Source organism: Anolis sagrei, chromosome 10 (genome assembly GCF_037176765.1).
Source record: "Anolis sagrei isolate rAnoSag1 chromosome 10, rAnoSag1.mat, whole genome shotgun sequence".
In the NCBI taxonomy this organism is placed as follows: Eukaryota; Metazoa; Chordata; class Lepidosauria; order Squamata; family Dactyloidae; genus Anolis; species Anolis sagrei.
The window spans coordinates 19,298,994-19,325,853 of NC_090030.1; the positions used below are offsets into that span (position 1 = coordinate 19,298,994).

Below are 26,860 nucleotides of genomic sequence, written 5' to 3' on the forward strand. Positions count from 1 at the left end.
GGGGTTTGGGAGGAATTGACAGTGATTTAGGGGAGATGTAGTTCACCTACATCTGGAGAGCATTGTGAACGCAAACAACTATGGATCTGGATCAAACGCGGCACAAATACTCAAGCCTGGCTGTTTCCTTGGCACAGGGGCCGGTAGCCATTTTGAGGAGATGGAGAGGACGGGGCCAACTGAGGCGCCTTCGCGACCCCGAGAAAATGGCCCAGCGACCCCCATGGGGGTTGCGACCCCCAGGTTGAGAACCGCTGCTCTAGGTGTTCTGAACTTCATCTCTCACAACTCCTAATAGCCTACTAGCTGTTAGGAATTGTGAGAGTTGAAGCCCAAAACACTGGAGGGCCCAAGTTTGCCCATGCCTGGTCTAGGTGCATGGGCATCTCTCCTCTCTTTGCAGAAGAACGAAGATGAACTCTCGTTGTAAGGTATGTTCTTCCAACTGCAAAAAGCATAGATGTACTACAATCCCATCCGCCGACCCCCAGCCAATCACAAAATTAGTCTTCGTCAATGACTTAATTGCTTAATCACTTCTGGAGAAACCTAATTGCACTTGATTTCATCATTACAGGGCACAGGCAAGCTTTAGTAGTCCCATATTACTCTAACCAGGATTCAGTGTTTATTTTTAGATCCAACCTTTGCCCTGACATTCGGATCGGGACACAAAAAGTCTCCTACAAAGAGGGTAGCTTCACCAATACACCATTGAGGTTGACCAGGGCGGTGTCTACACTCTAGTATTAATGCAGTATGGCATTTAACGTGGCTCCAAACTGCATTTGTTCCTTGGCATTTATCATGGCATCGAAACTGCATTCATTCCACAGTGTAACTGCACATTATGAGTTAATCCTGACTAAAGTAGACTCATTAGATGGGTTGCTGAATTGTGAGCCAAAGTGTAGGAAAGTGGAATAACTACTACTACTACTATATATTTGTTTCGTGTCAGAAGCGATTTGAGAAACTGCAAGTCGCTTTTGGTGTGAGAGAACTGACCATCTGCAAGGACGTTGCCCAGGGAATGCCTGGATGTTTTACCATCCTGTGGGAGGCTTCTCTCATGTCCTTGCATGGGAAACTGAGGCTGACAGATGGGAACTCACCCTGTAAGGGGCCCCTTACAACCCCATCTCGCAGATTCAGGTCAGCAGTTAACCCACTGTGCCACTGCGGCTCCTTACAACAACAACAACAACAACAACAACAACAACAATAATAATAATAATAATAATAATAATGTCTGCTGTAGACTCATCTTGTGGTGTTTCAAATAATAATCATAATCATAATCATAATATAATAATATATGAGGATTTAAAGATCGAACTGCAAAGACTCTGGCACAAGCTAGTAAAGGTGGTCCCAGTAGTGATTGGCACACTGGGTGCAGTGCCTAAAGACCTTGGCCTGCACTTAAACACAATCAGCGCTGACAAAATTACCATCTGCCAGCTACAGAAGACTATCTTACTGGGATCTGCATGCATTATTTGCCAATACATCACACAGTCCTAGACACTTGGGAAGTGTCCGACGTGTGATTCAATTCAATAGCCAGCAGAGTGTCTGCTGTGGACTCATCTTGTTGTATTTCAAATAATAATAATAATATCCCAATTAGACCAAAATAGGATTGGCAGCCATTTCTTGCCTTGGCATCATGCAGAGACGCATTTCCCTGCATAACTGGGAAAGAATTGTGCATAAAATGCAGTTTCCCAAACCAGCACAGCCTCATATGTATACATTTCATCTGCAAGGATGTTTTCATTGTTCCACTGAATTGCGGAGAAACTGTGAATGGCTCCATTCTATTCCTCCCTTTCCCTCCACTGACTCAATCCCTAAGACAACCGTGTTGCCATATTGTGGAAACATGTGTCTGGCTGGCTGCGTTTCAACAGAGCATTCATTGCAATTTCGGAATTACTATCAACCATTTAAGAGAACCAAATTGCCGCTGCCACCTACCTACTTATGCTTTGAAAAGAAAGATAATCGAAAGGATTGTTGTCCTCTTCATACATGCCCACACTGTATAACAAATAAGATGCATCTACACTGAAGAATTAATGAGGTCTCACCTTGCTTTTACTGCCCTGGATCAAAGCTTTGGATTTTTGGAGACTGCAGTTTTGCAGACTCTTTGGAGAACTAGTGCCTCACCAAACTACAAATCCCAGGAGTCCATAGCATTGTTCCTTAGCAGTTAAGAGTGGTGTCAAACTGCATTAAGGGCCATGGTGGTGCAATGGGTTAAACCGCTGAACTGTTGAATCTGCTGACCTAAAGGTTGGCGGTTCGAAGCCAAGGGTCAGGGTGAGCTCCCGCTGTCAGCCCTAGCTCCTAGCAGTTTGAAAACATGCAAATGTGAGTAGATCAATAGATACCGCTTTGGCAGGAAGGTAATAAAGGCATGCCGGCAACACAACCAGGAGGTGTCTATGGATAACAGGCGCCTTGGGTTGAGTATGGAACAAGAGCACCTCCCCATGGCCAGAGTTGAGCACTGTCTCCAGAAAGCCAGAGATGAAAGGGTAAGCTTTTACCTTATTCTGTGTATTCTGTGTATTTGTATGTCATTGTTATTCCACTGCATTAATGCACTAAATGTCTGCCTATCTGTGAATGTTGTAATCCACTCTGTGTCCCCTTGGGGAGATAGAGTGGAATATAAATAAAGTGTATTATTATTGCATTAATATTAATTCTGTAGTGTAGATGTACCTTTAGTCAATGGAATCATTGGCGGGCACAATTCCCCCCAAAGTGGCACATTTTGGGTACATCTACACTGTAGAATCAATGCTGTTTGACACCACTTTATGATGTCTATTTAAGACAGAATGTCAGTAAAGGTAAAGGTTTTCCCCTGACATTAAGTGCAGTCGTGTCCGGCTCTGGGGTGTGGTGTTCATCTCCATTTCTAAGCCAAAGAGCTGGCATTGTCCATAGACACCTCCAAGATCATGTGGCCTGCATGACTACATGGAGTGCCGTTACCTTCCCACCGGAGCAGTACCTATTGATCTACTCATATTCGCATGTTTTCAAACTGCTAGGTTGGCAAAAGCTGGGGCTGACACCGGAAGCTCATGCCGCTCCCTGGATTCAAACCTGCGACCATTTGGTCAACAAGCTCAGCAACTCAGCGCTTTAACCCACTGCACCACCGGGGAGGGTTGTGGTAAAAAGTTCAACCAAAATATCTCTAAAAATACCCTTTGGGAGTAGGAAAAAAAACTTTGGAAAAATAACCAGAATACTATCGTTCTCACATTTGTATGCTTTCACATGCAAAAATCAAAAAAAGGAATGTAATGTTTACAAAGAAAATGAGATAAACCAAGCCTGGAAAACAGTCAAAAATGCTAGCGAAGTTAATTACTTAATTACGAAAACATTAATTAAAGAAGCAGATCATATCACCAGGAGGAATTCAACTTGTCTTTCTCTCCAGGGCTAGTTTTATATATTCAGCAGCTGAATGCAGAAGAAAGTAATGGACTCCTCCCAACAAAAGTAGATTTTGGTTTTAAAAGAGCATTGCCTCCAGTGCCACCAACAAGAAAGCCAAGATTTAGAATATTTAAGTCTGAATATATTGGGCATTGAGCCTTGGCAGTTTAAGTGGCATCGCGCTGCATTCATTCTATGATGCAGATGCACCCTTCAAGTCCTTTCTGTATTTTGGAGACTCAAAGTGACCATATCATGGAGGTTTCTTTGCAAGATTTGGAGATCCAAATATAAAGTCTCATCTAGAATGCCATATAATGATCCCGTGTAGAGCAGGTATAGGCAAACTTCTGCCCTCTATGTGTTTTAGACTTCAACTCCCACAATTCCTAACAGCCTACTGGCTATTAGGAATTGTGGGGGCTGAAAGTCCAAAACATCTGGAGGGTGGAAGTTTGCCCATACCTGGTGTAGACTCATATAATGAAGTTTAACTGCATTATATGAGCTGCATTATATAGCTGTGTAGATGGAACTTGCATTGAACTGTAGTTAAATTGCCATATAATGTGCTGAACTGCCTTATAATATGTATCTACAGTACAGAAGGAGCCTTGGTCTCCAAGACTCCGGAGGTGTTTCTAAATAAGTGATTCTCAACCTTCCTAATGCCGCGACTCCTTAATACAGTTCTTCATGTTGTTGTGAACCCCAACCATAAAATTATTTTCATTGCTACTTCACAATTGTAATTTTACTACTGTTATGAATCATCATATAAATATCTGATATGCAGGATGTATTTGTTACAAATACGCAATGTGCCCAAATTTAAATACTGGTGGGGTTGGCGGGGGGGGGGGGAATTAATTTTGTCATTTGGGAGTTGTAGTTGCTGGGATTTATAGTTCACCTACGATCAAAGGGGGAGCCCCCGGTGGCGCAGTGGGTTAAAGCACTGAGCTGCTGAGCTTGTTGATCGAAAGGTCGCAGGTTCGATTCCGGGGAGCGATGTGAACTTCCGCTGTCAGCCCTAGTTTCTGCCAACCTAGCAGTTCGAAAACATGCAAATGTGTGTAGATCAATAGGTACCGCTCCGGCGGGAAGGTAATGGCGCTCCGTGCAGTCATGCCGGCCACATGACCTTGGAAGTGTCTACGAACAACGCTGGCTCTTTGGCTTAGAAATGGAGATGAGCACCACACCTCAGAGTCAGACATGACTGGACTTAAATGTCAGGGGACTACCTTTACCTTTACCTTTTTACAATCAGAGCATTCTGACCTCCACCAGTGAGGGAATTGAACCAAACTTGGCACACAGAACTCCCATGACCAAGAGAAAATCCTGGAAGGGTTTGGTGGGCATTGACCTTGAGTTTAGGAGTTGTAGTTCACCAACACCCAGAGAGCACTATGGACCCAAGTAATGATGGACCAAACTTGTCAAGAATACTCAATGTGCCCAAATGTGAACACTGGTGGAGTTTGGGGGGAAAATAGACCTTGACATTTGGGAGTTGTAGTTGCTGGGATTTATAGTTCACCTACAATCAAAGAGCATTCTGAACCCCACCAATGATAGAATTGGGCCAAGCTTCCCACACAGAACCATCATGTCTTGAAGGGACTAACCTCCACAAACCTCTCTCCAGCCTCGCACACTCTCCCTCACTTGCACATGCGCACCACACTGCCACAAGGAATCTTCATGAGAAAACAGAAAATACTGTGTCTTCTGATGGTCTTTGGTGACCCCTCTGACATCTCCTTGCGACCCCCCCAGGGGTCCCGATCTCCAGGTTGAGAAACGCTGTTCTAAATTGTAGGATGAATGCAGTTTGATCCTTATTTTAACTGCCATGGCTTAATGCTATTGAATCCCGGTACTTGTAGTTTCACAAGGTCTTTGCCTTCCCTGCCAAAGAGTATGGATGCCACACCAAACTACAACTCCCAGGTTTACATAGCAGATAATGTGATGTCAAACTCCATTCCTTCTAAAGCAGGCAGGGGCAAACTTCGGCCCTCCAGGTGTTTTGGACTTCAACTCCTACAATTCCTAACAGCCTCAGGAAGGGGCTGAGACTCTTAGGAATTATGGGAGTTGAAATCCAAAACACCTAGAGGGCTGCAGTTTGCCCATGCCTGTTCTACAGTGTTGATGCACCTTTCTGTTACAGCTATGTTAACTCCCAAAGTTAAGCTCTTAACAGTGAACCGCATTACATTTAATCCATTGCTTTCCATCTGCATGATCTCTGACCCTGTTTTCTTTTCTCTCCTTTGCAGGTAGCTCAGCTTGACTGGCTTTGAGGGACGCTGGGCAGATCGTATCTCCGCCAGCGCCTGGTCTCTGAACAATGCCTCTTATCCGTTGCTCGCTTTGGCTCTCTCTTTTTTTGTGTGGCCCAAAATGATTTACATGTTTGTTTACTCGGAGCTACATTCATCTGAGTCATTCGACACTCTCTCCGGCTAACCGGTTACAATGCATTTTGAAGTGGCATCTCTGCGAGAGAATATGGTGGCACTCGGGATATTTTGGTCTGCATCCCAAATCCTCAGCTCTGTCTCCCTGCTGAGGCTTTATTTTCTGCCTAGAGCCGATGCATTCTCTCTTTATCCTTTTCATGACCCATTAATATTATTTTTAATAGTGCCAAAATGATGCTGAAACACCTTTGGATGCATCTACAGCAGGATTTCTCAGCCTTGGGGGTTGGGGACCGGGTTGGGGGGGGGGGTCACAAGTTGGTGTCAGAGGGGTCACCAAAGACTATCAGAAAACACAGTATTTTCTTTTGGTCATAGGGGTTGTGTGTAGGAAGTTTGGCCCAATTCTATCGTTAGGTGAACTATAAATCCCAGCAACTACAACTACCAAAAGCCCTCCTCTGCTATGATTGGCCAGCCTCTCAGCCAAGGGGAGGGCTGTTTCTGATACTCCAAGCAGGGAGGGGAGAGCTGGCATGCTTGGGGCATTGCAGTGTGGTGCGCATGTGCAGGTGAGGGAGAGCGTGCGAGGCTGGAGGGAGGTTTGCAGAAGTGAGTCCCTTCAAGGCAGTGGTTCTCAACCTGTGGGTCCCCAGATGTTTTGGCCTTCAACTCCCAGAAATCCTAACAGCTGGTAAACTGGATAGGATTTCTGGGAGTAGTAAGCCAAAACACCTGGGGACCCACATGGGAACCACTGCTTCAAGGCATGATGATTCTGTGTGGGAAGCTTGGCCCAATTCTATTGTTGGTGGGGTTCAGAATGTTCTTTGATTGTAGGTGAACAATAAATCCCAGCAACTACAACTCCCAAATGTCAAGGTCTATTTTCCTCAAACTCTGCCAGTGTTAACATTTGGGCATATTGAGGATTAATGCCAATCCATCATTTTTTGAGTCCACAGTGCTCTCTGGATATAAGTGAACTACAACTCCAAAACTCAAGGTCAATGCCCACCAAACCCTTCTGGTATTTTCTGTTGGTCATGGGAGTTTTGTGCGCCAAGTTTGGTTCAATTCCATCATTGGTGGAGTTCAGAATGCTCTTTGATTGTAGGGTTAACTATAAATCCCAGCAACTACAACTCCCAAATGACAAAATCCACCCCCCCCCCCCCAACCGTACCAGTATTCAAATTTGGACATATCGGATATTTGTGCCAAAATTGGTCCAGTGAATGAAAATACATCCTGAATATCATTGTGATTCGCAACAATAGCGAAATGACAGTTGTGAAGTAGCAACGAAAATAATGTTATGGTTGGGGGTCACCACATGAGGAACTGTATTAAGGGGTCACGGCATTAGGAAGGTTGAGAAGCACTGATCTATACTGTAGAATAAATGTAGTTTGACCCCATTTTAACTGCCATAACCGGAGGAAGCTGACATCAGAGTTGCACTTGAGGATATAGTGCTTTCTATAAAGAACTTATTAAAAATTAAATCCCTTAATAATCATATCTGCAGAAGTTAAACTTGCAAATGTCGAGGGGTGGCTGCCTTTTTAAGGGAACACTGAATTTGTTCTGGATTGGGTCCCAAAGAACACTATCCAAACACTTGGAGAGCACCTTCTACTTAATTTGTGCCAGAGCCGCTCTGCTTCCAAGGAGCTCTCTAAGCTACTGAAATCCACCCCCAGAATAAATTCAGCACCATGGAAAGCTCCTTTAGTGGCCTAAAACCTTAGGGTGGATTCAGGACCCTGACAACACTGAATCCTTTTGCTACCTTGAATCCATATTTAGGGAGAAAGATGGCACAAAAATAAAGCAAATCTATGCACAAAATAAAAGTGAAAATATGTATGTGTGTGTGTGGCTGGGGTGTCCACTTACACAGACAAGCTCCTGCCTCCATAAACACCTATACCTCCCACTACTCAAGAGAAACCAAATGCCCTCCCTCCAATGACATTGCAGGCTATAGTGAGAGCCATGAACATGTACAAGGGCCCTGCCAATGTCCTCCACAAATACCATACTGCTCTCCATTCAAAGCTTTCATACAGGGGCAATTTCCTCCTAGATTTTATGTGTTTCCTCCACCACAGGCATCCCAGTGTTCCTTACTCTCTCCATTGGTGTGGAATTTGCATGACTCCACCCACTGCCTCTCCCTTAACCCTTTTCTTTTCTATGGCACACAAAAGACAGAGGAATTGATCAGCAACTGAACATACTGGGGGGATTTGGGGAGAATTCACAATGATTTATAGGAATTGTAGATACTGGGATGTGTAGTTCACCTGCAATCTAAGAGCACTCTGAACTCCACCAGCGATGGACCTGGAACTAACTTAGCACACAGAACCAGGGGCGGCTCAACCCATTATGCAAAGTAAGCATTCGCAGTATAGTTGATTTTGCTCAGGGGCGCTCTTGAGGCGCTCTTGGGGGAAAATAGACCTTGTCATATGTGAGTTGTAGTTACTGGGATGTATAGTTCACCTACAATCAAAGAGCATTCTGAACTCCACCAATGATAGAATTGAACCAAATATGGCACAAAGAACTCCCACGACGAACAGAAAATATATATCAGTGATACTGAAAATACTGTTTGCTTACCGTTGAAAATTACCTAGGGCCGCCTCTGCACAGAACCCCCATGACCAACAAAAAATACTGGATGTCTTTGGAGGGATTTATAGGAGTTGTAGTTCGCCTACATTCAGAGTGCACTATGAACCAAACAATGATGGATCTGGACCAAACTTGGCATGCATATCCAATATGCCCAAATTTGAATACTGGTGGATTTTGAGGAGAATTGTCTTGGACATTTTGGAGTTGTAGGTACTGGGATTTATAGTTCACCTGCAATCAATTAGGTGCATCTACACTGTAGTATTAACCCAGTTTGACACAACTTGAAGCTGTCATAGCTCAATGAAATGGAAGCACCAACACTCATTGGCAAAGAAGGTGAAAGACATTGTGAAACTCCCAGTACTTCATAGAACTGAGCCATGGCAGTTTCAAATGGTGCCATATTGCATTAATTCTAGAGTGTAGATCAGCGTTTCTACAGTTGTGAAGTAGCAACGAAAATAATGCTAAGGTTGGGGGTCACCACAACATGAGGAACTGTATTTAGGGGGTCACGGCATTAGGAAGGTTGAGAAGCACTGGTGTAGATGCAACCTATCCAACAGGGAAGAAAATCAATTAGATTGGAGCAAGATTGGTTTCCTTTGAGAGCAATCCTACCAAGAAACCCTCATAACCCCATCATTGGAGGGCTCCACAGCTTTCACATGCCTTTTTTCCCCATTATAAAAGGCTGCGGCATCGCTTGCAAGGCTTAGTTACAAGCAGTCAGGGATTAAAATGAAAACCTTCTGCCACTTCAGTCCCACCTCTTTTGCCTTTGATCTGCTCTCCGTGGGAGGGACATCCATCAGCGATGTTTGTTTCATTAAACCAAGGTAGGTCTTCAAGGTGTTCTGGGCAGCTGACACAGCTCCCTAGTTCTCCACAATTGTGTCAAACAAATGGGGATGCTTACATTATCATTATCAAAAGCCCTCTTGTTGTGCAAGCTCGTTGAATGCATTCTCAGTTAGACTACAAAGAGCTCTGAATACCATACAGTTGCATTGGAAGACCTACTGGTGCCTAGTAAAGGTTTCCATCTACCCAAAGTTCCACCCAAAGTTCTGTTCAATATTGACCACCGAAGTCTGGAAAGAACACTGCTCACGGCATTTCCTATATCAGCGTTTCTCAACCTGGGGGTTGCGGCCCCTGGGATGGTTGCAAGGAGATTTCATAGGGGTTGCCAAGGACTATCAGAAAAAATATATTTCTGATGATCTTAGGAACACCTTTGGCAAAGAAGACTGAAGATCTCTCCACCTGTCCTTCTCTTCCTTTTTGGAAACAGACGGCAAGTTCTCCTACCAAAAGCCCTCCTCCGATGCAATCGGTCGGCTTCTCAGCCAAGGAGAGAGCTGTTTCTCAGACTCTCAGACTCCAAGCAGGGGAGGGTAGAGCAGGCATGTGCCACACATGACAGCATGGTGCGCATGTGTGGGCGAGGGAGAGCATGCAAGGCTGGAGAGAGGCTCGTGCTAGCAAGTCTCTTCAAGTCATGACAGTGCTGTGTGTGAAGTTTGGCCCAGTTCTATCGTTGGTGGGGTTCAAAATGCTCTTTGATTGTAGGTGAACTATAAATCCCAGCAACTACGACTCCCAAATGTCAAGGTCTATTTCCCCCAAACTCCACCAGTGCTCACATTTGGGAATATTGAGTATTCTTGCAAAGAGTCCACAGTGCTCTCTGGATGTAGGTGAACTACAACTCCAAAACTCAAGGTCAACGCCTATCAAACCCTTCCAGTATTTTCTGTTGGTCATGGGAGTTCTGTTTGCTAAGTCTGATTCAATTCCATCATTGGTGGAGTTCAGAATCCTCTTTGATTGTAGGTGAACTATAAATCCCAGCAACTACAAATCCCAAATGTCAATGTCTATTTCCCCCAAACTCCACTAGTGCTCACATTTGAGCAAATTGATTATTCGTGCCAAGTTTGGTCCAGATTTATCATTATTTAAGTCCACGGTGCTCTTTGGATGTAGGTGAACTACAACTCTAAAACTCAAGGTCAATGCCCACCAAACCCTTCCTGTATTTTCTGTTGGTCATGGGATTTCTGTCTGCCAAGTTTGATTCAATTCCATCATTGGTGGAGTTCAAAATGTTCTTTGATTGTAGGTGAACTATAAATCCCAGCAACTACAACTCCCAAATGACAAAATCAATCCCCCTCCCAACCCAACCAGTATTCAAATTTGTGCCAAATTTGGTCCAGTGAATGAAAATACATCCTGCATATCAGATATTTATATTACAATTCATAACAGCAGCAAAATTAGTTATGCAGTAGCAATGAAAATAATATAACAGTTTGGGGGGGGGTCACTATGACATGAGGGACTGTATTAAGGGGTCACGGGAGGAGGAAGATTGAGAAACACTGTTCTATATCCTCCTGTGCGATTCTATATTGTGCATCATCCAAAAGCTCCAAATACTGTTCATTTCAGACAAGCAAAAATAGGTTGCCAGATCTATAAGTAAAAATCATATTATATCAAGCGTCCTGGAATGATAGTATGTTGACGTACTGTAGACCCTGCATTGTTGACCACCTTGTCCCCATCCTGGTTTAGACAACAAGAGAAACTGAAATGGTTCCAAGAGCAAATTCAGCCAGGAAAAATAAAACAGAAGAGTTTCAAAGCCACTTGAGTTGCTTTCTTGCAAACAAAGCCAGCTATTCGCACCTTCTCCTTTTGTGCCCATTGTGATTTCTAGTCAACTTTGTTGGAGAAGGGTTGATAGCACTTGAGGATCTTGTTCAAGACTGTCAATGGAAGGAAATGCAAGTGGAATGAGCCACAATGGCCTCACAGAAAGAGAAAGAGCCAAGCCTTGAGAAGCGGTAAATATGAGTTTGATGGAGGGGTGGCTTGGAAAATCATGGAAGCCCACTAGAATCATAGAATCATAGAGTTGAAAGAGGCCTCATAGAATCATAGACTCATAGAGTTGGAAGAGACCTCATGGGCCATCCAGTCCAACCCCCTGCCAAGAAGCAGGAAAATTGCATTCAAAGCTCCCCCAACAGATGGCCATCCAGCCTCTGTTTAAAAGCTTCCAAAGAAGGAGTCTCCACCACACTCCAGGGCAGAGAGTTCCACTGCCGAAACGGCTCTCACAGTCAGGAAGTTCTTCCTAATGTTCACATCGAATCTCCTTTAGAAGGAGCATACTTTAAAATGAGATGTTTCAATGGACCTTCATAGAATGAGAAGAGCTAGAAGGGACCCAAAAGGCCATCTACTCCAACCCCTGCTATGATGTCCTCAGTTAAAGCACCTACAGGACAGAGCCACCCAACTTCCATTAAGAATCACAGAATTATAGAACTAGAAGGGACTCTAAAGAATCATCTAGTCCTACCCTGTGCTATACAATCCAAAGTCAAACACATACCAGCCAGAATAAAAGAATCATAGAGCTAGAAGGCACCCTAAAGGTCATCTATTCCAACCCCCTGCTATGCTATTCATAGTTAAGGCACCTACAGGACAGAGCCACCCAACTTTCACTAAGAATTGCATAATTATAGAACTAGAAGGGACCCTAAAGAATCATCTAATCCAACCCTGTGCTATACAATCCAAAGTCAAACACATACCAGCCAGAATAAGAGCATCATAGAGCTAGAAGGCACCCTAAAGGTCATCTATTCCAACCCCCTGCTATGCTATTGATATTTAAGGCACCTGGAGGACAGAGCCACCCAACTTCCACTAAGAAGGGACCCTAAAGAATAATCTAGTCCAACCCTGTACTATACTACCTAAAGTCAAAACACATACCAGCCACTTTTTCAGAACCACAGAATTTGTGCTGCCATGCGCTGGGCCCGTAATAACTGATTTTTTAAACAGGGCATGCTCTTTGTGCCCAGTGGGGAGCCAGGGTGAGAGGCCTTCAAGGATTTTCCCATACACAGTCTTTAGAAGGCTTGAAATGTTTAGCAAAGTCCTTTATTATTGCTTAGGTCTTCAATAAAACAACAAACACTTCTTGGATCTTCAACAGATTAAACAAATGCTTCTTAACTTGCCCCAAAATGGACAGGCACCTTGCTTGGAGAACTATTTCTTTCTTTAACAAGGAAAAGCCTTTTTTAACCCCTCCCAGGCAATCTACTGTCTAAGCTTTGCTGATATGGGTTCTACTACCGGTTCCAATCTGCGCCTTGGGTCCCAAGTAGACCTACCAGTCAAGGCTATGTAGATTCTCCAGCTGGAATTCTTTGGGTCTGTAAAACTGTTTTCTTCTGAAACTTTAGGACTGTTTCCCTCAGATGCTGTAAAGCTGAGAAGCTGTAAGCTCCCAGCCCGAGCTTTGGGACTGTTTTTCCCCTGAATTTCTGCCCCGGATGCTGTAGGAAATGAAGCTTTTCTACGGATGGAGCTAATCCACGTCCTGTAGCTTAGCTTTCTACTATAAGACTGAACTAAAAATGGCTCCATCTCTTCCCATGGCCCTGGGGAAAGGGGCGGAACCAAAACTTAACAATGATAGACAGGTGGCTAGCGCTGTGATTGCAAACCAAAGGAAGCCACCTTGTTGCAAATGCATGGAACCTTGGAATATATGCAAACACGCAATAGAAAGAAAATGAAGCTGAAGCTCCTGGTACAACTGTACCAGCACAGAATTATATAGCTACAAAGCATCCTAAAGGCCATTTATCCCAATCCCTTAAAGCATCTACAAAACATGGTTACCTAACTGGGTTGCTGTGTTTTCCGGCCTATACAGACATGTTCCAGAAGCATTGTCTGTCTGACTACACAGAGAAGCCATTGAATCCCGCAAGCATGTGGACAATTGTTATTAATTTATTCATTTACATCATTTCTATCCTGGCCATTTCAGCTCAAAGGTGACTCAGGGTGGCGTACAGACCAGCAACAATTAGATGCCATAGATAGATAGATAGATAGATAGATAGATAGATAGATAGATACGTAGATAGATAGATATGTAGATAGATAGATACGTAGATAGATAGATACGTAGATAGATAGACAGACAGACAGACAGATAAACATATATCAGTTAAAAGCAATTAAGTCACATCATGAATACATATAAAATCCATAAAAACTATTTTAAAATCTATAAAAAAAACCCAGTGTCTTCCAGACCAATTCCTCATCTGTTTACATTGCCTTGGCCATTCTATATTCGCATTACAATTTTGTGTTACAATTTCAACAGAAAGGAGGAAACCATGAAAATGAACAAAATCTGGCTGTCAGTATTTTTCTAAAAAATTCTAAAATAATGACAGTAAATAAAGAACACTTTAAAAAAGCAGGGGAATTCCAGACAGGAAACAATCAGGGCCAGCTAACACCTCCTAAACAAACGATTCCCCCAGGCAGGGAGAAGTAAGGCTTTGAAGCTGCAAGGCCATTCAATGCTAATCAAGATGGTCAATGGCAACATCCACACTTGCCTCAAGCAGACAAGAGTTATTTCTCCCACCCTGGACATTTCACGGATATATAAACCCCACTTGCTTGGTTTCTAACAGACCTCACAACCTCTGAGGATGCCTGCCGTAGATGTGGGTGAAACGTCAGGAGAGAATGCTTCTGGAAAATGGCCATAGAGTTTGGAAAACTCACAGCAACCCAGTGATTCCGGCCATGAAAGCCTTTGACAACACATTGGTTACCTAAGAAGCATAAGCTAGAACCTACCAACTGTTAGGAATTGTGGGAGTTGAAGTCCAAAACACCTGGAGGGCCAAAGTTTGCCCATGCTTTTTCTACAGTGTAGACACAGCCCTAAGACATGTATTGTTCACGTAAGGGGCTGAAATTTGCTTTACAAATGAGTCTGATTTGATTTGGCAGCTCCTGAATTTCAGTCATTTCTTCCTGTAATTAAAATTTTAAGACGTGCCTCCCCAAAGGATCCGGCACAAGGAGATTTGGAAGAGTCACAACTCTGCGAAAAGGCAGTATCTTCATCAGGAACTGTGTCATGCTTTAACTAACATCATTTTCCAAAAATCAATGAAAGGGCATTCTTTCTCAAAGGATAATTCAGGCCCCAATACACTTGGACCAGTGTGGCCTCGGGGTTTGAATGTTGGACTATGACCCTGGAGGGGGAGCCCACAGCAGCACAATGGGTTAGGCATTTCAAATCCGGGGAGCGGGGTGAGCTCCCAACTGTTAGCTCCAGCTTATCATCTGGGGACATGAGGGAAGCTTCCCACAGGATAAAACATCTGGGAGTTCACTGGGCAACATCCTTGCAGACGGCGAATTCTCTCACACAACTCCTCTGCTGCGCCAGCTCCACTGCGCCAGCTCCACTGGCTGCCAGTCTGCTACTGGGCACATGTGCTGGCTTTAGCCTATAAAGCCCTAATGGTTCTGGCTCAATTTACTCGTCCAAACGCATCTCCTCTTATGAACCATCTAGGACCATAAAATCGTCCTGGGAGGCCCTGCTCCCAGTCCCGCCTTCATCACAAGTACATTTGGTGGGGACGAGAGACAGGGTCTTCTCTGTGGTGGCCCCTCGGCTAGGGAACACCCTCCCTAAGGATATTAGAATGGCTCCCTCCCTCTTAATGTTTCAGACATAGTTGTTTGAGCAACCCTTGTGCCAGTAGGACTGCTGACCGATAAGTCAGCGGTTCGAATCTGGGGAGAGTGGGTTGAGCTCCCTCTGTGAAAACATGAGAGACGCTTCCCACAAGGATGGTAAAACATTAAACATTTGGGCATCTCCTGGGCAACGTCCTTGCAGACAACCAATTCTCTCATGCCAGAAGTGACTTGCAGTTTCTCAAGTTGCTCCTGACATGAAAAATAAATCCTGGAAAGCAGGGTTCAAATCCCCATTTGGCTTTGGAAACCTATTTGGGTGACTTTGGGTGAGTCACACACTCTCAGCCTCAGAAAACATAATTATAGGGTTGCCATACAACAACAAAGGACTGCATGTCTCAATTAGGACACACTCACTGAACCCACAATTCAAGAGAGATTTTGACAAGCTGGAATGTGTCCAGAGGAGGGCGACTAAAATGATCAAGGGTCTGGAGAACAAGCCCTATGAGGAGCGGCTTAAGGAGCTTGGCATGTTTAGCCTGAAGAAGAGAAGACTGAGAGGAGATATGATAGCCATGTATAAATATGTGAGAGGAAGCCACAGGGAGGAGGGAGCAAGCTTGTTTTCTGCTTCCCTGGAGACTAGGACGCGGAACAATGGCTTCAAACTACAAGAAAGGAGATTCCATCTGAACATGAGGAAGAACTTCCTGACTGTGAGAGCCATTCAGCAGTGGAACTCTCTGCCCCGGAGTGTGGTGAAGGCTCCTTCCTTGGAGGCTTTTAAACAGAGGCTGGATGGCCATCTGTCAGGGGTGATTTGAATGCAGTATTCCTGCTTCTTGGCAGGGTGTTGGACTGGATGGCCCATGAGGTCTTTTCCAACTCTATGATTCTATGATTCTGTGATTCTATGACATTAAGTCAAGTTGTGTCCGACTTTGGGGGTTAGAGCCAGCGTTGTCCGTAGACACCTCCAAGGTCATGTTATTAGTAATAATATAAAATAATATTATTATTAAAATAATAATACATAATCCAATAATTCAGGTTTTACCATCCTTCCTCTCTACTTTTGAATTATAAATAGGGATAATATAATAATGGTAATATAATATAAATAATAGTAAATATTCTTTTGTCGTAGCCAGGTATTAGTGCCGGAGCGGTACCTATTGATTTACTCACATTTGCATGTTTTCAAACTGCTAGGTTGGCAGAAGCTGGGGCTAACTGTGGGAGCTCACCCCTGCTCCCTGGATTCGAACCTGCAACGTTTCTGTTAGCAAGTTCAGCAGCTCAGCAGTTTAACCCACTGCGCCACCAGAGACTCAAAAACACACATACAGGTCCCATTGTTTATGAAAGAGTTTATGGAGAAGTGGTTTAAGATAGTGGAAATCCATACTCAACCCTACAAAGCTACTGTCTGACCTGGGGCAAGTCATATTCTCTCAGCATCAAAGGCAATGGCAAATCTACCTTACCAAGACTATGATGAGATTGACAAACACTTAGCATGCAGACTTGAGATGTATCTACACCATGCAATTAATGCAGTTTGACCACATTTGAACTGCCATGATTCAATGCTATTGGATCCTAAGAGGTGTACACTGGCAAGGCACTCCTTGACAGAAACAATTTATTTGGAATTAAAGTACTAGTTAAACACCCCCCCCCCCCCAAAGCAGTGCCAGTTTGCCATTGTTGCAATGCAGATTCGTTGCACCCGTTTCTCCAAGGGCAGGGGATGGACTCCCGCTGCCTTCCCTCTGTTTTTGCACACTGTGTTTGGGAAATGCTAGTGATGCTTTCTGCAAAAACGAATCCCCTTTCGCCAAAGATGAAACTGCAGCAACCCAAGACCAATCCTGGTCCCAACTGGAGCTCCGTTTCGCATTCCAAGAGTAAAGTGATGCTCACCATAGCAACCCATTTTGCCTAATCCCTTTTGGCTAGAGACAAAATTGAGGGTCAATGCCGAGGTGCTCTGAACCAAAGCGCTGGACTTTTGTGAATCTTCTGAGACTTGAGACACTGGATCTAAAGCAAATGCAGGACACAGGGCTTTAATTCGCTGGCCTCCCTTCCTGGAGCTCAAAAGCAAACCAATGCTTGCCCTCTTTCGAAAATGTCTATGCTATAATTTCTCAGATCACTCTGAAAATGTACTGATCCTTTCCAAAGCAAAGCAAATCATGAAAGCAGATAGGGAAAGGGCAGATCAATAAACCCATGTGCTTTTTCTCCCCAATGGATGTGTTTGGGAGGACAACAGTGAGCAGCTTTCCCTGGCTATTTAAACACTTCAACTTTGGAAAAACAGTACGAGGAAATCAAATAGAAGTCTTGTTGAAGTCCATTCTCCTCTGAAAATGACACTGAGACTAGCCAAGGAAGAGGAGAACCATGTCTGATGGGCAGGCTTCGTGGCTTGAAAAGCTTCCCAGTGACATCACATCTCCCTTATTGTCGTCCAAAGGTTGTTTATATGTGCAGATGTGTGCATGTCCCTCTTTCTTTTAGGCCTGCCCTTCCAAAAATTCACCAAGAAAATTTTTAAAAAGGAAGGAAGGAAGGAAGAGATAGAAGGGGGGGGGGGGAGAAGGAAAGACAGAAAGGAAAAGGGGAAGGAAGGAAGGAAGGAAGGAAGGAAGGAAGGAAGGAAGGAAATAATGAATGGAAGGGAGAGAAAGAAGGAAGAACAGAAATCAAAAGGAAATGAGTAAGGAAATAATAAATGGAAGGGAGATAAAGAAGGAAGGACAGAAAGAAAAGGGAAAGGGGGAAAGAAGGAAGGAAGGAAGGAAGGAAGGGAAAAAGGATGGAAATAATAGATAGAAAGGAGGGAAAGAACGAAGAAACGACAGAAAGGAAAAGGAAAGGGGGGAGGAAGGAAGGAAGGAAGGAAGGAAGGAAGGAAGGAAGGAAGGAAGGAAGGAAGGAAGAACGGAAGGAAATAATAGATGGAAAGGAAGGAAAGAAGGAAGAAAGGACAGAAAGAAAAAGGAAAGGGGGAAGGAAGGAAATAAAAGATGAGAGGGAAAGAAGTAAGGACAGAAAGGAAAGGGGAAAGAGGAAGGAAGGAAATAATAGATGGAAAGGAGGGAAAGAAGGAAGAAAGGACAGAAAGAAAAAAGAAAAGGGGGAAGGAAGGAACGAACGAACAAAGGAAGGAAATAATAGATGGGAGGGATACAAGTAAGGAGATAAAGAAAAGGAGAAAGAGGAAGGAAGGAGGGAAGGAGGAAAGGAAATAATAGATGGGAGGGAAAGAAGTAAGGAGAGAGAGAAAAGGAGAAAGAGGAAGGAAGGAAGGAGGGAAGGAAGGAAGGAAGGAAGGATATAATAGAAGAAAGAGAGGGAAAGAAGGAAGGACAGAAAGAAAAAGGAAAGGGGGAGGAAGGAAGGAAATCATAGATGGAAGGGAATGAAGAAGGATGGAAGGAAAAGGAAAAGAGGAAGGAGAAGGGAGGAAGAGAGGAAGGAAGGAAATGATAAATGGAAGGGAGGAAGGAAAGAAGGAAGGGAGGGAGGGGGAGGGGATAAAGAAGGAAGACAGTATAATTCCTAACCCTTCAAAACCACCACTTTCATCCTTTAGGGAGTGCACGTGTTTCTGCCAGCACACCATGCTAAGAAGTAAAAACATGAGTGCACAGCTCCTGTGACGAAATCCATGCCACTTTGCACACAAAAAAAATGGAGTGCCAACTCCAATTAAACAAGTGTCACTCCAACTTCAGATTCATTCCTTCCCCCTAAAAACATTCACACAGTGATAAAATCCAGATGAGTCAGCACGTGTGTAACTTCAGTGAGTGGTTTGCAAATGAAATCCTATAGAACCATTTGGGGTATTTCTGTACTTCTTGGATGGTACGAATAGGGAAGGGGGGGGGGGGAGAAAGGGATTTTAAAAATTCCCAACCTCTCATGTCTCTCTTTCTTTCAGGCCTCCAAAGAAAAGGGGTGGCAGAGGGATGCAGGGAATATGAACACAAATTGGAAAATATCTAGATGCAAAAGATTCGCAACATCTCACTCTCTGCAATGCGAGCAATTTGGAGAACGATGGAAAAACTCCTTGCAGGGGAAAACTGCAGGGGAAACCCTGAATAAGAATCTTGCTCCCTCCAAATAGCATTTTCCTTCAATCCCCAAATTCTTGAATTGCAATGATGTATAGTTCAGCATTTCAAAACGCAGCCAAAGAAAAAGGGCCAGCAAAACAACACAAGTAATGAAAACCCAGAAAAACAGAAGATGGTTATTGTTTCGCTGTTTGAAATGCTAGAAATTTAGGGAATCAAGGAGAATGGATCACTGGGGGGGGGGGGTGGATTTTATTTGGGGGCAATATCCTTAATTTACCTCTCCCTCCATAGAGCATAATGTATGAGTATTTGCTTATTGTGATACAATGAATCAAGGCTGGTAAATAAAAACAAACTCAGACCCGCAGCCAAGACTCTCCAAATGGAAGAGAAATCCGAGGCTGACTCTACACTGCAGAAATAATGCATTTTGGCACCACTTTAAACTACAATGCCTCAATGTGTTGGGATCCTGGGAATTGCAGCTTGGTGAGGTATCAGCAGAGAAGGTCCCAGAGCTTGTCAAACTACAACTCCCAGGATCTCATAGCACTGAGACATGACAGTTTAAAGTAGTGACAAACTGCATTCATTCTACCTGGAACCATCTTGGAATACACCTGAGCTGTACCTGAAATTGTATGATGTAGAGGTTGCATGAGATGCATGAGAATGAGAGTCCTGCTTATCTCTGTGATCACATCTCCTTCTATGAATTGATGCAAACTCTAAGGTCTTCCGGGGATGCCCTCCTTTTGCTCCCACCACCATCACAAGTACAGTTGGTGGAGATGAGAGAGAGGGCCTTCTTGGTGGTGGCCCCCTGCCTCTGGAACGCCCTTCCAAGGGAAATAAGACAGGCCCCATCCCTTCCCTCCTTTCAGAAGAGCTTGAAGACCTGGTGGTTTCAACAAGCCTTTGAGAATGACCAGTTCTAGTCCAACCCAAACTTTGCTGAATATGGCCTTGCACTTCTTACCTATTACCCCGGTCATCCCTCTAAGAGGCCCTGGAAATGAGCAGCCACAGACCCATACCTGCTATTGCCATTAGCCTGTATAGCACTGTACTTAATTCCCGGCCCCCTCATATTTTGAGTTTGCACTAGCTTTGGCCCAGCTTTTTAATTGCTCTGAATAGGCAGGATGTGTTATGGTGATAATTTTATGCTTATGTTGTTTTGTGAATTTTATGTTATGCTGTTTACTTTGTATGTTTCGGTGATGTTACTTAGAAACCTCCCTGAGTCCCCTTTGGGGAGATATAGCGGTATATAAATAAAGTTTTATTATTTTTATATTATTATTATTATTATTATTATTATTATTATTATTATTATTATCCTGCTTCATGAAGCTGGCCAACTCCATATCTGCTGTCATGCAATGTAAACAAAAGCCACCTTTGCCTCATGGAAATGCATCTATACCAGGCATGGACAAACTTCGACCCTCCAGATGTTTTGGACTTGAACTCCCCCCATTCCTAGCATCCTCAGGCCCTTTCCTTTGCCCTCTCAGCTGCTCAAGCATCCCTGTTCGGGTGCCAATTTTTTTTTTTTTGTCATGTCAGGAGCGACTTGAGAAACTGCAAGTCGCTTCTAGTGTGAGAGAATTGGCCATCTGCAAGGACGTTGCCCAGGGGACGCCCGGATGATTTGATGTTTTTATCATCCTTGTGGGAGGCTTCTCTTATGTCCCCGCATGAGGAGCTGGAGCTGATAGAGGGAGCTCATCCGCCTCTCCCCAGATTTGAACCTGCGACCTGTCAGTCTTCAGTCCTGCCAGCACAGGGGTTTAACCCACTGCGCCTCCGGGGGCTCTGGGTGCCAAAATGAAGGGACTCAGATGCAATGCCCCTTTCCAAGAAGGCAAAACCCGGAGGCAGAGGAGATAGAAAAAAAAGTACAGATTTATTTGCAAATAGGGTGCGGGTGACTGTCCTGAAAAGGAAAAGGCCTGAGGCTGTTAGGAATGATGGGAGTTGAAGTCCAAACCACCTGGAGGGCCAAAGTTTGCCCATGTCTTGGATAGATGCACCCCCATGAGGCAAAGGTGGCCTTTGTTTACATTGCATGACAGCAGATATGGGGTTGATGCATTCTCATGCATCTCATACAAACTCCACATCTTACACGGTTAAGGTGCAATTTTGGAAGACAAGGTGTATTCCTAGATAGTTCCAGGTGGCTATTTCCTGTCTCAATGACCCTCCAAAGCCCCCTTGAACCAATGGGGACAGAATCCAAGTGCAAAACAAAAAGTAAACATTTTGCTTTTCAATTATGAACACCGCAGAGGGACCTTAAACCTCATCAGACTAGAGAATGAATTGACTTCAAATCCAGTTTCTGCCTGCTACAGAATTTTGGGATTTGTAGTTTAGGGCAGAGCCGTTAACAGCCTCACTAAACTACAGAATTCTGCAGGAGGCAGAAACCAGATTTAAAGTGGATTCATTCTCTAGTGTGATGAAGTACCTTATCACCTATTTGTGTGGGGAAGATCCACACTTGGAGATGTTTGGGAAAGACAAAAAATCTTTCTCTCTTTAGTGCCAGGAATAAAATGTGTTTGTGGGATTTTGGATGGACTGAGAGCCACAAAAACCATCGTAGGGCCACATGTTACCTATATCTGGTGTGCACTTTCGAAGTCACGGATAGAACAGACTTTCTTTTCGAATGATTTCCATCTTTCTCTAAAATGTACTGCAGTTTAAGAGGCCGAGGGGGAAAAGGAAAGGGTCAGAGGCTATTAGGAATTGTGGGAGTTGAAGTCCAAAATACCCGGAGGGTCCAAGTTCATCCATACCTGATCTACACTATATAAGCCTTCTCTGCCAAAGAGTGCAAGTGCCGCACCAAACTACAACTCCTAGATTTCCAAAGCATCAAGCCATAGCAATTAAAGTGGTATCGAACTAGATTCATTCTACAGTGTAAATGCACCCCAAGTTGAGCAAAGCTCCTTGTATCCAACAAGACCCTAGATAGAAGCTTTTGCCCTCCAACCCTACAGCTGTCTACTCAGAATGAATTAACCCCACATTATACTCCGGAAAAGATGCAATCAGTTATGTATTGTGTTGTCGAAGGCATTCATGGCCAGAATCACTGGGTTGCTGTGAGTTTTCCAGGCTGCCTGGCCATGTTCCAGTAGCATTCTCTCCTGACGTTTCACCCACATTTATGGCAGGCATTCTCAGAGGTTGTGAGGTCTGTTGGAAACTAGGCAAGTGCAGTTTATATACCCGTGGAATGCCCAGGGTGGGAGAAAGAGCTCTTGTCTGCTTGAATGTTGCAATTGGCCACCTTGATTAACACTGAAAGGCCTTGCAGGTTCAAAACCTGGCTGCTTCCTGCCTGGATGAATCCTTTGTTGGGAGGTGTTAGCTGGCCCTGATTGTTTGCTGTCTGGAATTCCCCCTTTTTTTAGTGTTGCCTAGGATTGAAGGACTGGGTGATGGGGCAGGGAGCAAAGATAATGGTTTGCTGTGAGTTTTCCAGGCTGTATGGCCATGTTCCAGAAGCATTCTCTCCTGACGTTTTGCCCACATCTATGGCAGGTTCCTGGCTGCTTCCTGCCTGGATAAATCCTTTGTTGGGAGGTGTTAGTTGGCCCTGATTGTTTGCTGTTTGGAATTCCCCCTTTTTTTTTAGTATTGCCTAGGATTGAAGCACTGGGTGGTGAGGCGGGGAGCAAGGATAAAGGGTTGCTGTGAGTTTTCCAGGCTGTATGGCCATGTTACAGAAGCATTCTCTCCTGACGTTTTGCCCACATCTATGGCAGGCATCCTCAGAGGTGTGAGGTCTGTTGGAAACTAGGCAAGTGAGGTTAATATACTTGTGGAATGCCCAGGATGGGAGAAAGAGCTCTTGTCTGCTTGAAGCATTCTCTTCTGACATTTTGCCTACATTTATGCCAGGCATCCTCAAAGGTTGAGGGTTCTGTTGGAAACTAGGCAAGTGTGAGAGAAACGTCAGAAGATAATGTTTCTGGAACATGGCCAGGCAGCCTGGAAAAGTCACAGCAACCTGGTTATTTATTGGTTTGCAGCTTTAACAATGCAACCTGAGAGTGAAGCAACTTAAATTGAAAGGGATGGATCAACTCTAGCCAAGGAAGAAAGCCACTGCTGCCTTGGTTTTTCAAAAACCGAGCTGGGCTTGGAGGTCTCTCCTTCATAAGGACATATTACTTTCCACCTCTTTGATTCCCTTTTCTATATGTATCCCAAATTAGAAGCAGAGCCTTGAGTTGGGGGGGGGGGGGGATGTTCAGTGCAAAACTCAATGTCAAAACAAAGAGAGTGGGTGAGACAGGGATGAAGCCTCCGATCATTCCCGAGACCTTTGGTAACAGCACACCTTGGAAGGTGACGGAATCACCTCCGCAGAAGGTGTCCAAAGAGTGCAAATTGAGTATTTAGAGAGCATGGTGAGGGGTTTGGTCTAGATGGCCTTTGGGGATCTCTCCCAACTGCAGGTTCCCAAAGGGGGAAACCATCACCTGTAGCCTGATGGAGAAAAATTGGATTTTTATTAATTTTTGGCAGCAGGTTCCTCCATGGCAATGGGTTTGGACTAGATGATTTTTAGGAGTCCCTCCCAACTATCCCCCCCCCCCCCCCAACACACATACACACATCTCAACTGATTTGGAGAAAAACACCTGTAGTCTGGGTTGATGTAAGCTTTCCAGGCTGCCTGGCCATGTTCCAGAAGCATTCTCTCCTGATGTTTCGCCTGCATCTATGGCAGGCATCCTCAGAGGTTGTGAGGTTTGTTGGAAACTAGAAAAATGGGGTTTATATATCTGGAATAATATCCAGCAGGCCCGTAGCCAGGATTTTAATTCGGGGGGCGCTGAGTTTGATTCGGGGGGTGGGGGCTGAGTTTGATTTGGGGGGGGGGGCTCAGGATCTACCCTAGCAAACCTTTTGAATCATTATCCCAATAGCCTCATGCATATGGGATATATTGGGCATGGTGATCAGATCATGATATGAATCAACATAACTAATGTACCCGTAAGGCCTTCTCGCAGACCACCCTGAGAATTTCGGGGGGGGGGGGGGGCTGAGGCCCCTCAAGCTCCCCCCCCCCAGCTATATGCCTAATGTCCAGAAATCTGGCTACCAGTATTAAAACAAACTCTAAAACCAGGACAGTAAACAAAGAACACAACTCAGAAAACAGACTAATTCCAGGTATGAATCAATCAGGGCCAGCTAACAGCTCTCAACAAATGTTTACTCCAGGAAGGAAACAGTCAGACTTTGAAGCTACAAGGCTATTCAGTGCTAATCCGGGTGATTAATTGCAACATTCACATTTGCCTCAAACAGGCAAGAGTTGTGAGTGTTCTGGCTGTCTGGCCATGTTCCAGAAGCATTCTCTCCTGGCGTTTTGCCCACATCTATGGCAAGCATCCTCAGAGGTTGTGAAGTCTGTTGGAAACTAGGAAAACTGGGTTTATATATCTGTGGAATGATGTCCAGGGTGGGAGAAAGAACTCTTGTCTGTTTGAGGCAGGTGAGAATTCCTCAATTGGCCACCTTGATTAGCATTTAATGGCCTAGCAGTTTCAACATCTGGCTTCTTATTGCCTGTGGGAATCCTTTGTTGGGAGGTGATTAGCCAAGAGTTGGGTTGTTTTAAGTTTTTCGGGCTGTATAGCCATGTTGCAGAAGCATTCTCTCCTGACATTTTGCCTCCATCTGTGGCAGGCATCCTCAGAGGTTGTGAGGTCTGAGTTCTTTCTCCCACCCTGGACATTTCACAGACATATCACATTTCACAGACTTGTCTAGCTTCCAACAGACCTCACAACCTCTGAGGATGCCTGCCACAGATGCAGGCGGAATGTCAGGAGAGAATGCTTCTGGAACATGGCCATACACCCTGGAAAACTCACAACTCTTGCCTGTTTGAGGCAAGTGTGAATGTTGCAATTAATCAGCACTGAATAGCCTTTCAGCTTCAAAGTCTGCCTGCTTCCTGCCTGGGGTAAACCTTTGTTGGGAGGTGTTAGCTGGCCCTGATTGATTCCTGTCTGGAATTCTCCTGTTGTTCTTTATATGCTTGTAATTTCTTTGTTTTCTGAGTTGTGTTATTTGCTAACTGTCCTGTTTTTAGAGGGTTTTTTAAATACTGGAATAGCCTTTCAGCTTCAAAGTCTGACTGCTTCCTGCCTGGGGTAAACCTTTTTTGGTCTGAGCTGGTCTGAGTCCCTCTACGGAGGTGAGAAGATTGGGATATAAAAGTTTAAATAAATAAATTGTAGGGAGGTGTTAGCTGGCTGTGATTGATTCATGTCTGGAATTCATCTGTTTTCTGAGTTGTGTTCTTTGTTTACTGTCCTAGTTTTAGAGGGTTTTTTTTAGATTTCTCCCACCATGGACATTCCACAGATATATAAACCCAATTTTCCTAGTGTCCAACAGACCTCACAACCTCTGAGGACGCCTGCCATCGATGGGGGCGAAATGTCAGGAGAGAATGCTTCTGAAACATAGCCATACAGCCCAAAAAACTCACAACAGCCCAGTGATTCCAGCTCTGAAAGCCTTTAACAAGACACCTGTAGTTTATTAAGGAGTGAAGGATTAAGTGGGGCATTAGGCAGCTAGTTCTTGCATGACGAGGGGGTTGGACTAGATGGCCTTTGGAAGTCCCTAATAATTATTTTTTTCCTCAAAACTCTTAAGATTTGCAAGGACCCAATGGAGTTTGATGCCTGGGTGGGGGTGAAAGAAGAAGCCTTGCCTGCCCCTTCCTCTTTCCAAGGTCCCCTCCCACACAGATGATGATGGTATTTATTGATACCTTGCTCTTCTCTCCTGGTGGAGACCCAAGTTAAGGCTGAACCCTTTGGAGACCCTGATTTCTGGAGAGGGCATGGTATAGAGATCCCCCCACAAGCCCCCTTCCCTTCCCCTCAACCCCCCAGACTCACCGAAGCGCAGACACCCAAGGAGCTCTACATAATCCGGATCAAGCGCCGGGGAACGGAAGAGGAGACGACCAAGACCAGGAGCAACCTGGAGGCAACAGGGAAAGCCAAGACGTTGCCAAGAAGACGAAGAATTGGGGGAAGAATAATCCAAGCCTCGTGGCCCTGCCTTGGAAGCAACAAGGCAAGGATGGCGATGGGGAGCCCACTCGGGGGTCGCCTTCTCCTCCTCCTCCTCCTCTTCCTCCTCCTTCTTCTTCCATGGGGCTCTTCCTTGGCTGGACCCCGAGGTGCAGAGAGAGAGAGAGAGAGAGAGAGAGAAGGAGGGATGGGGAAAAGAGGGAAAGGAGGAGAGGCAGGCAGGCAGGCAGGCGCAGCCTCGGCTCCTGGTGCGCCCGGGATTGGCTGCGCTCCTCCTCCTCTTCTCCTCCTCCTCCTCCTCCTCCGCTCTTTCTGATGCTGCTGCTGCTGCCTTTTGGAGGTTGGATCCAAGGCGCGCCTGGGAGACCTTCCTCCTTTGGCCCCAGTTGGGCAGGAGCCGAGGAAGGAAGGAAGGAAGGAAGGAAGGAAGGAAGGAAGGAAGGAAGGAAGGAAGGAAGGAAGGAAGGAAGGAAGGAAGGAAGGAAGGAAGGAAGGAAGGAAGGAGGGAGAATCTGCCCCAGAAAGGAGG

At 44.8% G+C, this 26,860-nt stretch overlaps 1 protein-coding gene across 1 annotated transcript in view; it reads right to left on the minus strand.

Moving 5' to 3' along the window:
- Positions 1-26,568, minus strand: part of TRPC5 (transient receptor potential cation channel subfamily C member 5) — a 194,884-nt gene extending 168,316 nt beyond the window's left edge. Inside the window, exon 1 of the mRNA XM_060756189.2 lies at positions 26,194-26,568. The gene's annotated coding sequence lies outside the window, so the exon portion shown is untranslated. The remainder of the gene's footprint in view (positions 1-26,193) is intronic.
- Positions 26,569-26,860: the final 292 nt, after the last annotated feature.